Here is a 13,805-nt window from a genome sequence, read left to right as displayed (position 1 = left end):
ACTTAGGCTAAATATAGGGAAGCGAATGTTTTTCAAACTGGCGAAAGATAACTACAGATCAAAAATTATTATTATTATTATTATTATTTTCGATTATTCCCATTTAAAGAGAACGTTTGAACTTGAATTCCATTATGACGATTTTCTTCATGTGTTCACTGTGTTGTTACTTTCGCTCCGCTGTCCATTTGCATCCTGGTCTCTTCTGTGTTGGGGTGTCAAATTTATGTTTTTTGATGATGTTCCTGAAGTCAGTTCTATTTTCTACATCGTTTACTGTTACGTGTGCTTGTCTGAGGTCCTCTTCAACTTTTTTTATCCATTTTTCCTTTCCCCTGCCTGAGTTGATGACTTTAAGAATTAGCTCCGAAATTCTGTTTCCATTCACCCTGTAGATACGTTCGTAGAACTACATTCTTCTTTTCCTTGTTGTATCCGTAATATTGTCTGTGTATTTATATAATTCCGATGTTGGTCTCTTCTTCCAGATTCCTTGCTCTTGTATCAGATCAAAAACTACTATTCTTTTTTAAAATCGTGAAACAGATTATTGGAAAAATTGGTGATTCTAATTGTATTCTTCTGGTATTCGATTTCATCTCGGTCAGTGCATTACGTATATAATGCTCAAAGATCTTTACGGAGTTCTCTTTTGTTTGTCAGTGTCAAATGGTTCAAATGGCTCTGAGCACTATGGGACGTAACATCTATGGTCATCAGTCCCCTAGAACTCAGAACTACTTAAACCTAACTAACCTAAGGACATCACACAACACCCAGCCATCACGAGGCAGAGAAAATCCCTGACCCTGCCGGGAATCGAACCCGGGAACCCGGGCGTGGGAAGCGAGAACGCTACCGCACGACCACGAGATGCGGGCATGTCAGTGTCATTCTGAGGAGTTGTTGCCTGCGGTGAAGTAAAAATTATTATCGTAGAAGTCAGTCCGTAAGCGACTACACAGCATCCATGGACGTGCATGAAACGTAGGAGGCATAAAAGTAAATACTACAACGAAACAACACGTATCTTGGAACAAAATAATTATAGTTAAGCTAGCAATAAGTTATTTCTTTCATTTTGTGTAGATAACTGAATGTGAACAAAACAATTATGTGAAGTTTTTGTGGTTAGAATAGTAATAAAAATTCACCTAAAGGCGCACTGAAATTCAGTAACCAATGAGACTAACAAGACAAGATGTGCAATTATATGAAAGTCTCATTAAAGCTAATTTTGAACCAACAAAATAGATTGGTTCAGTAAAAAAGGAAGTGAAGGATGCATAGCTCAGAAATAAAAGCTTGGCAGATAATTCGCTAGTGGACAGTTGGCCTGGCAGAAAAACAGGAAGATTAGAACAACTTGGGGTGACGATAGGAGAAAAGACCATTCTGAGAGAATGACAATAACGTGGACGCAAACAAAAGCAAAAATAAAACTGAAAAATGCTCTTTGTTTTAATTAGCGTGGTTCATTAGGGCCCAAACGTGAAGAAACAATAATTGTAATAATAATAATAATAATTGTTATTGTTTTATTATTATTATTAGTGGCCCACCCTGGCTTTGCATGTGTATTAGTATCTGTCGCCGGACGATTTATTTACAACATGTAGTGAGGAACGGAGTAATCCATGACTCTCTTGAGTCACTTCGCATCTCGTTTTCGAGATTTTCCGAAGAGCGCGTTAAAGCCTGATGTTGTCGATCTGCAGAGAGTCTCGCCTCACAGTCCTCAAATGGTTCAAATGGCTCTGAGCACTATGGGACTCAACATCTTAGGTCATAAGTCCCCTAGAACTTAGAACTACTTAAACCTAATTAACCTAAGGACATCACACACACCCATGCCCGAGGCAGGATTCGAACCTGCGACCGTAGCAGTCCCGCGGTTCCGGACTGCAGCGCCAGAACCGCACGGCCATCGCGGCCGGCTCACAGTCCTCATTGGATTCTTGATACCGCACAGTCCTCTGTCTTTTAGCCCTTCTAGTGTGTGGAGAAGAGCTTGACCGTTTTCTAGGTATTTTTATTCGTAAAGAAAAGGAAATTCAAATGTAACAGTACGCTCTAAAATCGCAAAGCAAACTTAATAAAACTCGTTTTTCCTAGCGAAGAAATATAAATAATACCTGTCAAAAGAAGAAAAAAAGATTTCGTTAAATTATTAATACACAAAGCGATATGGGTAAATCCATATTAGTCGATCACAATACTATTGCAGCTAGTAGTGAGGACGCTTCGTTCGGCACAAATGACTTGAAAACATTGACAGTGCGACGCCTTTTCCTTTGTCGCCACTGTACTTATTTACTGTGACGTCAACACATGTTTTCGATAACGGCCAAGAGCTATATTATCGTGGTTGAGTAGTATTTTTTAGCCAAGTAAATTCTACGGTAGTTTGTACTCGTAAAGATCTGATTGCGGTGCTTAATTTTGCCACTGACGTACTTTCGAAAATACTCCTTCACTGACGTAAAAGAACTAACAGACCCATGTACTGATTTTTTGATGTACTACGCCATAATGATTTTGACATCCGAACTGCTAAGCTGAGGTGACTCCTGAAACATTAAATCGAGATATCTTTCTTTTCCGTGATCCGATTTTGATGAAATAAAACCTGCGTGTTGCCTCGAGCTACGCTCAAGTTACCTGTGAACATCCCATGAAAATTCGTCTGGTGGTTTTGGAGATCGCCGTATACAAGCAGTTGTTATGAGCAATCTTACCACGGTTCGCGCGGCTCCCCCCGTCGGGGTTCGAGTCCTCCCACAGGCGTGGGTGTTTGTGTTGTCCTTAGCGTAAGTTAGTTTAAGTTAGATTAAGTAGTGTGTAAGCCTAGGGACCAATGACCTCAGTAGTTTGGTCCCATAGGACTTTACCACAAATTTCCAAAAATTTCACCTACAATCAATTTTTGCCAATATTTTGATGGTACAAATACGATGCTTTATAGTTTTATTATTAGAATAATAATGATGATAATAATAATGAAAATCTTGTCACCTGAATAAAGCAGAAATTCAAACAGAACCCAAATTAGCAAGAAAACTGAATTCGTATGTTAAAAGACAGAAATCGCGATTCTGAAAACAAAATCAACAGGGTCCAGTAAATGCGCCGGCCGGTGTGGCCGAGCGGTTCTAGGCGCTTCAGCCTGCTCTTCTAAACGTTTTGAAACAGTTCTTTTAGTGGTACCCACATAAACATCTCCACAGCTGCATGGAATTTTTGGATATTACGAAAGGCTCTACAGGGAGGCAATCGAAATCGCTAAACACTCTAATAATTTCAATCGGAAGGCGTGAAATTAAACGGTGTATAGATGCCGGTGTTGAAGAAGATGGGTACCACCCGTCCACTACTGGGTGATGGCAACGGCGATCGACGGCAACGGACAGCGGCCAATTGCACTGACGTTTTCAAAACACGTGACGTCACGCCGCGGCGCGGGAGCGCTGACATGGGATTTAGCGGCAGTGAGTGGCGAGCCAGTGGGTGTATGGGACCTTTCATCGAGCTACGGACCCGCTTGAAGATGTCTCCCACAGACGCGGACGAAACGTTTTGAATTGACATAAAACTTGCCAACCGATCACGGCAGAACAGCCTGGATAATTATAATGGACCTGACTTGTTGCAACGCCTGCGAGAAAATGTGAGAAGGAAACGGCTTGAAATGTGGGGAGATAATTGATGGCACTTGCACCACGATAACGCACCGTCCGCAGCTCGTGGTCGTGCGGTAGCGTTCTCGCTTCCCGCGCCCGGGTTCCCGGGTTCGATTCCCGGCGGGGTCAGCGATTTTCTCTGCCTCGTGATGACTGGGTGTTGTGTGGTGTCCTTAGGTTAGTTAGGTTTAAGTAGTTCTAAGTTCTAGGGGACTGATGACCATGGCTGTTAAGTCCCATAGTGTCTCCTGCGGGCTTTTTTTTTTTTATTTCCAAAATTGAAAACCTCGTTGAAAGGACGAAAGGCGCTTCGCGCGATCCGGCAAGAGGCGTACAGAGACTGCTTCCGGAAGTGGAAACGGCGTTGGGAGCGGTGAATCAATTGTGATGAGAGTATTTTGTAGGAGGCTATGCACAATACGTAAGAGGTTAGCATAGAAAAATTTTGCGGACAGTGTTCCGGAGTTTTTTGAGCAGACCTCGTAAATTCGTGAAAGTGCAGCAAATGTTTCTTATCTGGAAGATATACGCCTACATCAGTGAAATATGAGAGCATCTGAGGAAGAATGGCCGCAGTCATTAGCAATACGGTGGTAAAGTAACCTCGTGCCTTCCTGGCTGACAGAGAACGGTGCTACCCCGCCAGTAGACGCCGGGCAGTGACAGCAGAGGGAGGTGTGACGCGAGGCAGCGGTGCGGGCTCCGGTCTCGCCGCTCCCACACAGCCAAGCCGGCTAGCGGGACCGGCCGGAGCTGTTTAACGTCCTTTTACGTCTACGGAGCGGAGCGCCGGAAACCCGTTACGGCGCGGTAATAATGGGAGGCGCACGTGCCTCCGGCGTGTCGCGGCTGGCTATATAGCTAGGCGCTAGACGCTGCAACAACGGCCCAGGAGGGAGATGGGCTCTTGTTTATCCCACCGCTCAGCGAGACAGCACGCGCCGCCGACCGCCGCCGACACTCCCCCGCCGGCAGCCTGAGAACAGGCGGAGAGCGGCTTCAGACGGCCGGTGAGCTGGGTCACCGCGCCATAGCGATAGCGGCCGCTGGGGACGCTTCACTACTGGCGGGGCCACGAAAGGAACGGTCTGTTTACAGCAGCGCGGAACCTGACGTCAATGCGCTGCCTGCTCTGTGTAGTACGCTAACCACGTATCGCTTCTCCAATGTTGATCGACACAAGAGCTAACAGGTGTAAGCATTAGTTTCTTTTTCTCCGATCGGTTACTCTATAGGCATTTGTACTGTGGTTCTCTAAATCCTTCCTGGAACCACATCGCGCTTATGTACGCAAAACTAAAATTTAACAAATAGAACCTCCAGCGAATAACAGACTGAAGCGCCAAAGAAAGTGGTACTGGCATGCGTATTATACAGAGACATATCATCATCATCATCAGCAGCAGCAGCCAATTCAATCATTAAATGATGTGGCCTCTTCGAGTCGTGGATTCAGGTAGGCTTTCAGCAGTCTTCTCCAAGTGGGACGGTCTTGGGCAGCTCTCTGCAGGGTGGGTGTTACCAGTGCTCTTTTTGATGTCTTTGTCCCATCTGTCTGGTGGTCTTCCTCTAGGCCTCCGGTGCTCTCTCGGACTCCACTCCAGTACTTGCTTCGTCCATCTGTTGTCTTTTCTTCTTGCGATGTGGCCAGCCCACTGCCATTTCAAGGAACCTACTGCCTCTAACATGTCATTAACCTTCGTCACAGACCGGATGTCATCTGCCCTTTTCCTATCCATGGCTCTCTGTGCTGTCCTAAGTTTCTGTGGTGACACCGCCAGACACCACACTTGCTATGTGGTAGCCTTTAAATCGGCCGCGGCCCGTTAGTATACGTCGGACCCGCGTGTCGCCACTATCAGTGATTGCAGACCGAGCGCCGCCACACGGCAGGTCTAGAGAGACTTCCTAGCACTCGCCCCAGTTGTACAGCCGACTTTGCTAGCGATGGTTCACTGACAAATTACGCTCTCATTTGCCGAGACGATAGTTAACATAGCCTTCAGCTACGTCATTTGCTACGACCTAGCAAGGCGCCATTATCAATTGCTATTTATCTTGTGATGCATGTACCGTCAGACCGATGTTCACCAATTATGGATTAAAGTTAAGTATTCCAGCAGCTACGTACTATTTTTGCTACTATAAATACCTTGTCATTTTCCAGACCTCACGCCATCCTGCGTGAGCTTAAACGCGTGCCCTTCGGCCTCCCGTCCTCGTGGATTGGCTGTCTTGCCAGTCCACAAAAGTTTCCCTTTTGTAAATGAGTTCAGTGTCCATGTCTCGCAGCCATACGTTATCACAGGAAGAATTCATTGATCAAATACTGCTTTCTTCAGATTTACTGGCATTTTTGATCTGAATACTGTTGAATCCTTCCCAAATGCTTGCCAGCCAAGCTTGATGCGTCGATATATTTCTGGCCTTATGTCTCCCTTCATATTTATAATCTGGCCAAGGTTGACATATTCATTGACCGCTTCTAGTAGACTGTCCTTGACTTTCACATCTCCAGCTAGGACCCATTTGTTGGACATTACTTTTATTTTGGAAAGGTTCATGTTCAAGCCAACCAGCTGACATTCCGATGCAAGATCTGTAACTAAGTTTTGGAGCTCTGCGAAGTCTTTGGCCAGTAGGGCAATATCATCAGCAAATCTCAAGTTGGTAAGCCTTCTTCCATTAATTCTAATTCCCTTACCTTCCCAGCTCAGCTTTGACATAGCCATTTCCAATATAGCAGAGAACAGTTTGGGGAGATGGGATCGCCTTGCTTGACACCCCTCATGATGCGGAATTCTTGAGTTGATTCGCCGATGTTAACATAAGCTGAAGAATTCTTGTAGATTTTCCTGAGCACTTCAATGTATGCTGCTCCCACTCCTTGCTCACTCAAAGCTTGGAGGACAGCTACGTGGCTAACGGAGTCAAATGCCTTTTCGAAGTCAACAAAGGCAATGCAAGAGGCAGTTGGTATTCATTCGCTCTGCTTATCACTTCACTACGGTCAGAATGTCGTCAATGGTGCTAAAATTGCTTCGGAATCCTGCTTGTTCTATAGGTTGTGTGGGCTGAGTCTAGGGTGGAACTAATTCAGTTTAACATGATCTTTGTGGAAATTTTGTACAAAATTGAGAGCAAGCTGATAGGACGGTAGTTTTTAATATCGTCAATACTTCCTTTCTTGTGTATCAAAATAATCTTAGCCTTGTTCCACGATAGTGGGATTGAAGCATAGTGCAGGCAGGAAGTAAACACTTTTGCCGGGGACATATAAACAGGCAGAATACGGCGCTGTGGTCGGCAACGCCTATATAAGACAGCAGGTGTCTGGCGTAGTTGTTAGATCGGTTACTGCCAGAACGTGGTGTTATAGTCGGCGCACGAGCGGTGGGACGCAGTATCTCCGAGCACTGATGAAGTGGGGATATTCCTGTACGACCAATTCACGAGTGTATCGTGAATATCAGAAATTCGGTAAGACATCAAATCTGGGCCATCGCTGTGGCCGGGAAAAGATCCTGCAACGACGGGACCAACGACGACTGATGACAATCGTTCATCGTGACAGAGGTACAACCCTTCGGCAAATTGCTGCAGATTTAAGTGCTGGGTCATCAACAAGTGTCAGCGTGCGAACCATTCAATGAAACATCATCGATATGGGCTTTCGGAGTCGAAGGCACCCTCGCGTACCCTTGATGACTGGACGACACAAAGCTTCACTCCTCGCTTGGGCCCGTCAACATCGACGTTGGACTGTTGGTGACTGGAAATATGTTGCAAGGTCGGAGGAGTTTCTTTTCAGATTGTATCGAGCGAATGGACGTGTAGGTTCTAGGCGCTTCAGTCCGGAACCGCGCTTCTGCTACGGTCGCAGGTTCGAATCCTGCCCCGGGCATGGATGTGTGTGATGTCCTTAGGTTAGTTTGGTTGAAGTAGTTCTAAGTCTAGGGGACTGATGACCTCAGATGTTAAGTCCCATAGTGCTCAGAACCATTTGAACCATCCTGAAACTAACACGAAAACGTAATGGACGTCTACTGGTGTCGGGACAAAAATGGTTAAAATGGCTCTGAGCACTATGGGACTTATCATCTGAGGTCATCAGTCCCCTAGAACTTAGAACTACTTAAATCTAACTAACCTAAGGACATCACACACATCCATGCCCGAGGCAGGATTCGAACCTGCGACCGTAGCGATCTCGCCGTTCCAGACTGAAGCGCCTAGAACCTCTCGGCCACCAGCGGCCAGCGGTGTGGGGACAACCTCGTAAAGCCATGGGCCCTGCATGTCAGCAGGGGACTGTTCAAACTTGTGAAGGCTCTGTAATGGTGTGGGGCGTGTGCAGTTGGAGTAATGTGGCACCCCTTCATACGTCTAAATACGACTCTGGCTGGTGGCACTTAGGTAAGAATCCTGTCTTATCACCTGCATCTATTCATGTCCACTGTACATTCCGACGGACTTGGGCGATTACAGCAGGAGAAGACACCCCACACGTCCAGAATTGCTACAGTGTGCCTCCAGGAACACTTTTCTGAGTTTTAACACTTCAGATGGCAACCAAACTCCCCAGACATGAACATTATTGAGGATATCTGGGATGCCTCGTCACATCCAGTTGAGGAGATCTCCAACCCCTAGTACTCTTACGGATTTATGGGCAGCCTTGCAGGATTCATGATGTCCATTCCCTCCAGCAGTTTTTCAAACATTAGTTCAATCTATGCCACGTCGTGTTGCGGCACTTCTGCGTGCCCGTGGGGGCGCTACACGATGTTGGGCAGTCGTACTAGTTTCTTTGGCTCTTCAGTGTGTACTAACCGCCTATCGTTTCCCGATTGCTGAAGAAGGCAAGTGCTAACAGGCGTACCACCAAAGCATCAGTTCCTTTTTCGCGATCAGTTACTCTCGTGTTTCCTAAATCCTTCCTGAAACTATACCGCGCTTATGTACTCAAAACTAAAATTTAACAAATACGACCTCCAGCGATAAATTTTTATGCTTTACTGTTGTAGTTTCCTTCAATACCAAGACTGGTTTGAGGCAGTTCTCCATGCTAATCAAGCCTCTTCATCACTGATTATTACCATAACCTACATCCATTTAAACATGCTTGCTATAAGAAACTCTTGGTCTCCCTCTACAATTCTTATTCTCCCCCACCTCGTTCCACACTGCGCACTGTTACCAAATCAACTATTCATTGATGCCACAGAATTTGTCTTACTTCTTTTAGTCATATTCTGGTGTGCATTTCTTTCCTGCTCAAATAGATTCATTATGTCTTCTATAGCGCCACATTTCAGAAGCTTTTACAGTGAGGTGGTAAAGGTCATGAGATCTATTATTGTGTCCGATCTCCTTTTAACGGTGTAGTGCAGCAGCTCGACGTGGGATGGACTTAACAGGTCGCTGGAGGTCCTCTGCAGAAACATGAACCATGCTGCCTCTACAGTCGTCCATAATTGCAAAAGTATGACCGGCACAGAATGTTGTGCACGACCTGAGCTCTCAGTAATGTCCCATAACAGTTCGATATGATTCATGTCAAGCTACCTGCTTGGCCACATCATTCCCTCGAACGGTCCAAAATGTTCTTCAAAGCAGTCGCTATTCCATCGTTGATTGGGGACACTAGTGTTCATGAATGGCTGAAAATTATCTCCGAGTAGCCGAAAATATTTCCAGTTAATGATCGGTTCAGCTGGATCAGAGACCCAGTCCATTCCGTGTAAACACAGCCCACACCATTATGGAGCCACCACCAGCTTTCACAGTTCCTTGTGGACAACTTCCGTCCTTGGCTTCGTGGAGTCTGTGCAACACTCGAACCCTACCATGCGCTCTTGCCAACCGAAATCGGGGTTTATCTGACCAGACCACTGATTTCCAGTCGTCTATGGTCCAGCCGTTATTGTTATGAACCGAGGAGATGTGCTGTTAGCAAAGGCACTCTCAGCGATAATCTGCTGCCATAGCTCATTAACGCCAGATTTCGCCGTATTGTCCCAACGGAAACGTTCGCAGTACGTCTCACATTGATTTCTGCGATTATTTCATGTTGTTGCTTGTCTGGTAGCATTGACAACTGATCGAAAACGCCACTACCCTCGGTCGTTAGAGATGCCAACGGGAGCTGCGTTGTTCGTGGCGAGAGGTAACGCAGGAAATTTGGTATTCTCGGCACACACTTGACACTGTGGATCTCGGAATACTGAATTCCCTAACGATTTCCGAAACTGAATGCCCCATGTGTCTAGTTCCAACTGCCATTCGGCGTTCAAAGTCTGCTAATTCTCGTCCTGCGACCATAATCACGTCGGAAACTGTTTCACTTGAATTACTTGAGTACAAACGACAGCTCCTCCAATGCACTGTTCTTTTACACCTTGTGTACGCGATACAACCACCATCTGAATATGTGCACATCGCTATCCCATGGTTTTTTGTCACCTCAGTGTGTTATGTTTTCAATGAACTGTTTATCGTCTGTTTTCACTTCCGAACAAGGCTACAGTCCAAACATATCCTGAACAAATTTACTAAGAGACAAAATTACACTACTGGCCATTAAAATCGCTACACCACGAAGATGACGTGCTATAGACGCGAAATTTAACCTACAGGATGAAGATGCTGTGATATGCAAATGATTAGCTTTTCAGAGCATTCACAAAAGGTTGGCGCCGGTGGCGACACCTACAACTTGCTGACATGAGGAAAGTTTCCAACCGATTTCTCATAAACAGGAGTTGGCCGGCGTTGCCTGGTGAAACGTTGTTGTGATGCCTCGTGTAAGGAAGAGAAATGCGTACCATCACTTTTCCGACATTGATAAAGGTCGGATTGTAGGCTATCGCGATTGCGGTTTATCGTACCGCGACATTGCTGCTCTCGTTGGTCGAGATCCAATGACTGTTAGCACAATATGGAATCGGTGGGTTCAGGAGGGTAATACGGAACTCCCTGCTGGATACCAACGGCCTCGTATCACTAGCACTAGAGATCAGGAATCTTATCAGCATGGCTGTAACGGATCGTGCAGCCACGTCTCGATCCCTGAGTCAACAAATGGGGACGTTTGCAAGACAACAACCATCTGCACGAACAGTTCGACGACGTTTGCCGCAGCATGGACTATCAGCTCGGAGACCATGGCTGCGGTTACCCTTGACACTGCATCACAGACAGGAGCGCCTGCGATGGTGTACTCAACGAAGATCCTGGGTGGACGAATGGCAAAACGTCGTTTTTCGGATGAATCCAGGTTCTGTTTACAGCATCGTGATGGTCGCATCCGTGTTTGGCGACATCGCGGTGAACGCACATTGGAAGCGTGTATTCGTCTTCGCCATACTGGCATATCACCTGGCGTGATTGTATGGGGTGCCATTGGTTACACGTCTCGGTCACCTCTTGTTCGCACTGACGGCACTTTGAACAATGGACGTTACATTTCAGATTTGTTACGACCAGTGGCTCTTCCCTTCATTCGATCCCTGCGAAATCCTACATTTCAGCACGATAATGCACGACCGCATGTTGCAGGTCCTGTACGGGCCTTTCTGGATACAGAAAATGTTCGACTGCTGCCCTGGCCAGCACATTCTTCGGATCTCTCACCAACTGAAAACGTCTGGTCAATGGTGGCCGAGTAACGGGCTCGTCACAATACGCCAGTCACTACTCTTCGTGAACTGTAGTATCGTGTTGAAGCTGCATGTGCAGCTGTACCTGTACACGTCATCAAAGCTCTGTTTGACTCAATGCCCAGGCGTATCAAGGCCGTTATTACGGCCAGAAGTGGTTGTCTTGAGTACTGATTTCTCAGGATCTATGCACCCAAATTGCATGAAAATGTAATCACATGTCAGTTCTAGTATAATACATTTGTCCAATGAATACCTGTTTATCATCTGCATTTCTTCTTGGTGTAGCAATTTTAATGGCCAGTAGTGTACATTCGACGTAATAGGTTTCTTTTTTTTTTATGAAAAGCTATTAGCACCTAATATCCTCTCTACTTCAGCCATCTCCCGTTATTTTGCAGCTTGCTGTCTTCTCTTTTCTTGTCGTGCTCTGCGGTGTAATATCAGGTGTAATTTCGTTCTTACATTTTGCTTTTCTTGTTCTTGAGTGAGAGGAAGATAAATTCGGAGAAGAATGAGTTTTTGCTGTCTGAAGGTTTGCGGCCTATTACACGAACACACTTATCCGTAATTTCGTCTTACTCAAAAACAAGAAAAATATTGCTTTTTCAATGAGCGAAAAATATAAAATTAATCTGTGGGCTAAGCGGCGATCTTAAAGTGTTTTCTACTCGAATGATAAATCCTTATTTTACTCACACACAAAGAAACTAAAAGGTATTCAAAATTATTTTTCTGTATTTTTAAAGTGACTTGAAAATGAGACTTGCTCATCGGTAGTTAATTCTTTTAGATGTATTCATTGCCTCACACTGATCACTAGGAGAAGTACAGTTCCGTACTTACCATTAGTTGGTCAGTTTCCTCTTTTTCTACAGTTCTCCAAGCTCTGGAGCTGTACTTAGCGCTACCACATAGACACCTGCACGAATTAATTCAGTTGGTACCACATTAGACACTTATCTTGCTGCAAAGCCGACCTTATTGTATGGAAAGAGTTGGCGTGTGAAGCAAGTGATGGGAATAAGCGTGTGTGCACTCCAAGTACATGATGATGATGATGATGATGATGTTTGGTTTGTGTGGCACTCAACTGCGCGGTGATCAGCGCTCGTACCAATTCCCAACCTTTGCCCAGCCCACTCTCGCCACTTTCATGAATGATGATGAAATGATGAGGTAAACACAAACACCAAGTCATCACGAGGCAGGCGAAAATCCCTGACCATGCCGGGAATCTAACCCGGGACCCCATGCTAGGGAAGCGAGAACGCGGCCGCGAGACCACAACATGCGGACTCGAAGTACCTGTGGAGATCTTTGAGGTACTGCCTGCTAAAAGTAAGACCGGAGTTTGAGGCAGGGCCCAGCACACAATCGTAACATGTCACATGAAACTAATTTTCAGATCGGTTTTCAATAACGTATTCTAAGTTTGTTACTGTTACTTAAATTACATTCACTAGACGTCAAAATCGGTATTTTGCAAAATGTGTTATATCTGCTGAAATCTCGCCTGCAATGGATTACGTATATCTTTTACCGCTTCGTTCTTCAAATTGTGAAACTGCTGTGTTGTATGTCCTGTGGAGGGTACATTTAACATTTGTGAAAGGAAAATTAAAACTTTGATCTTAAAGGTAGTTGTAAAACGTGTCCCAGTCGGAATGTTGAGGCAAGTAAAAGATACACCCTGGTATTTCTGTTGAAATTAAAAACTTAGTAGTACTATGTATAAGTTATATTTTGACCGAAGTCTCTATCTTCATTCATGTGAAAGAAACAGCCTCTAAAATAGGATATCTATGGAGCACCCCGTAACTGTGGTCCTAGACCATTTGGAGTGGCCAGACCCTAATCGGGTCTATAAATATTCTGGTGTTAAATCAAATCTGTATAGTACACAGGGTGTGCCGCGCGGGATTAGCCGTGCTGTCGAAGGCGCTGCGATCATGGACTGTGCGACTGATCCCGGCGGAGGTTCGAGTCCTCGCTGGGGCATGGGTGTGTGTGTTTGTCCTTAGGATAATTTAGGTTAAATAGTGTGTAAGCTTAGGGACTGATGACCTTAGCAGTTAAGTCCAATAAGATTTCAAACACATTTGAATTTGAACACAGGGTGATTCAACTGTCCCCTACCTCTGGTTTTTATGAAACCCACACCACCTTCAAATATCACGAGCAAGATGTTCATGTTCTCTCCGTCGCTACATGCAAACTACATAGTCCTAGAGAAAAAAATGGACAGGGCCTTGTCCTGGGATACGTTTTCGCTGGAGGCCACAGTTTTCGAGTTATTGAAGAAAACCGCGATTGAAGATAATTTTTGTACGTTTTTCTTGAATAATTCGAAAACTGCCGCCTGCAGCGAAAACGTATCCCAGTAAAAAAATTTAAGAGCATTAAATTTCGTTCGAAAAGGTCTAGCTCATATTTCCTGTGGAACTAATAGTTTGTACGTAAT

Source organism: Schistocerca americana, chromosome 5, assembly GCF_021461395.2.
Source record: "Schistocerca americana isolate TAMUIC-IGC-003095 chromosome 5, iqSchAmer2.1, whole genome shotgun sequence".
Taxonomy (NCBI): domain Eukaryota; kingdom Metazoa; phylum Arthropoda; class Insecta; order Orthoptera; family Acrididae; genus Schistocerca; species Schistocerca americana.
This window is presented reverse-complemented; position numbering follows the sequence as displayed.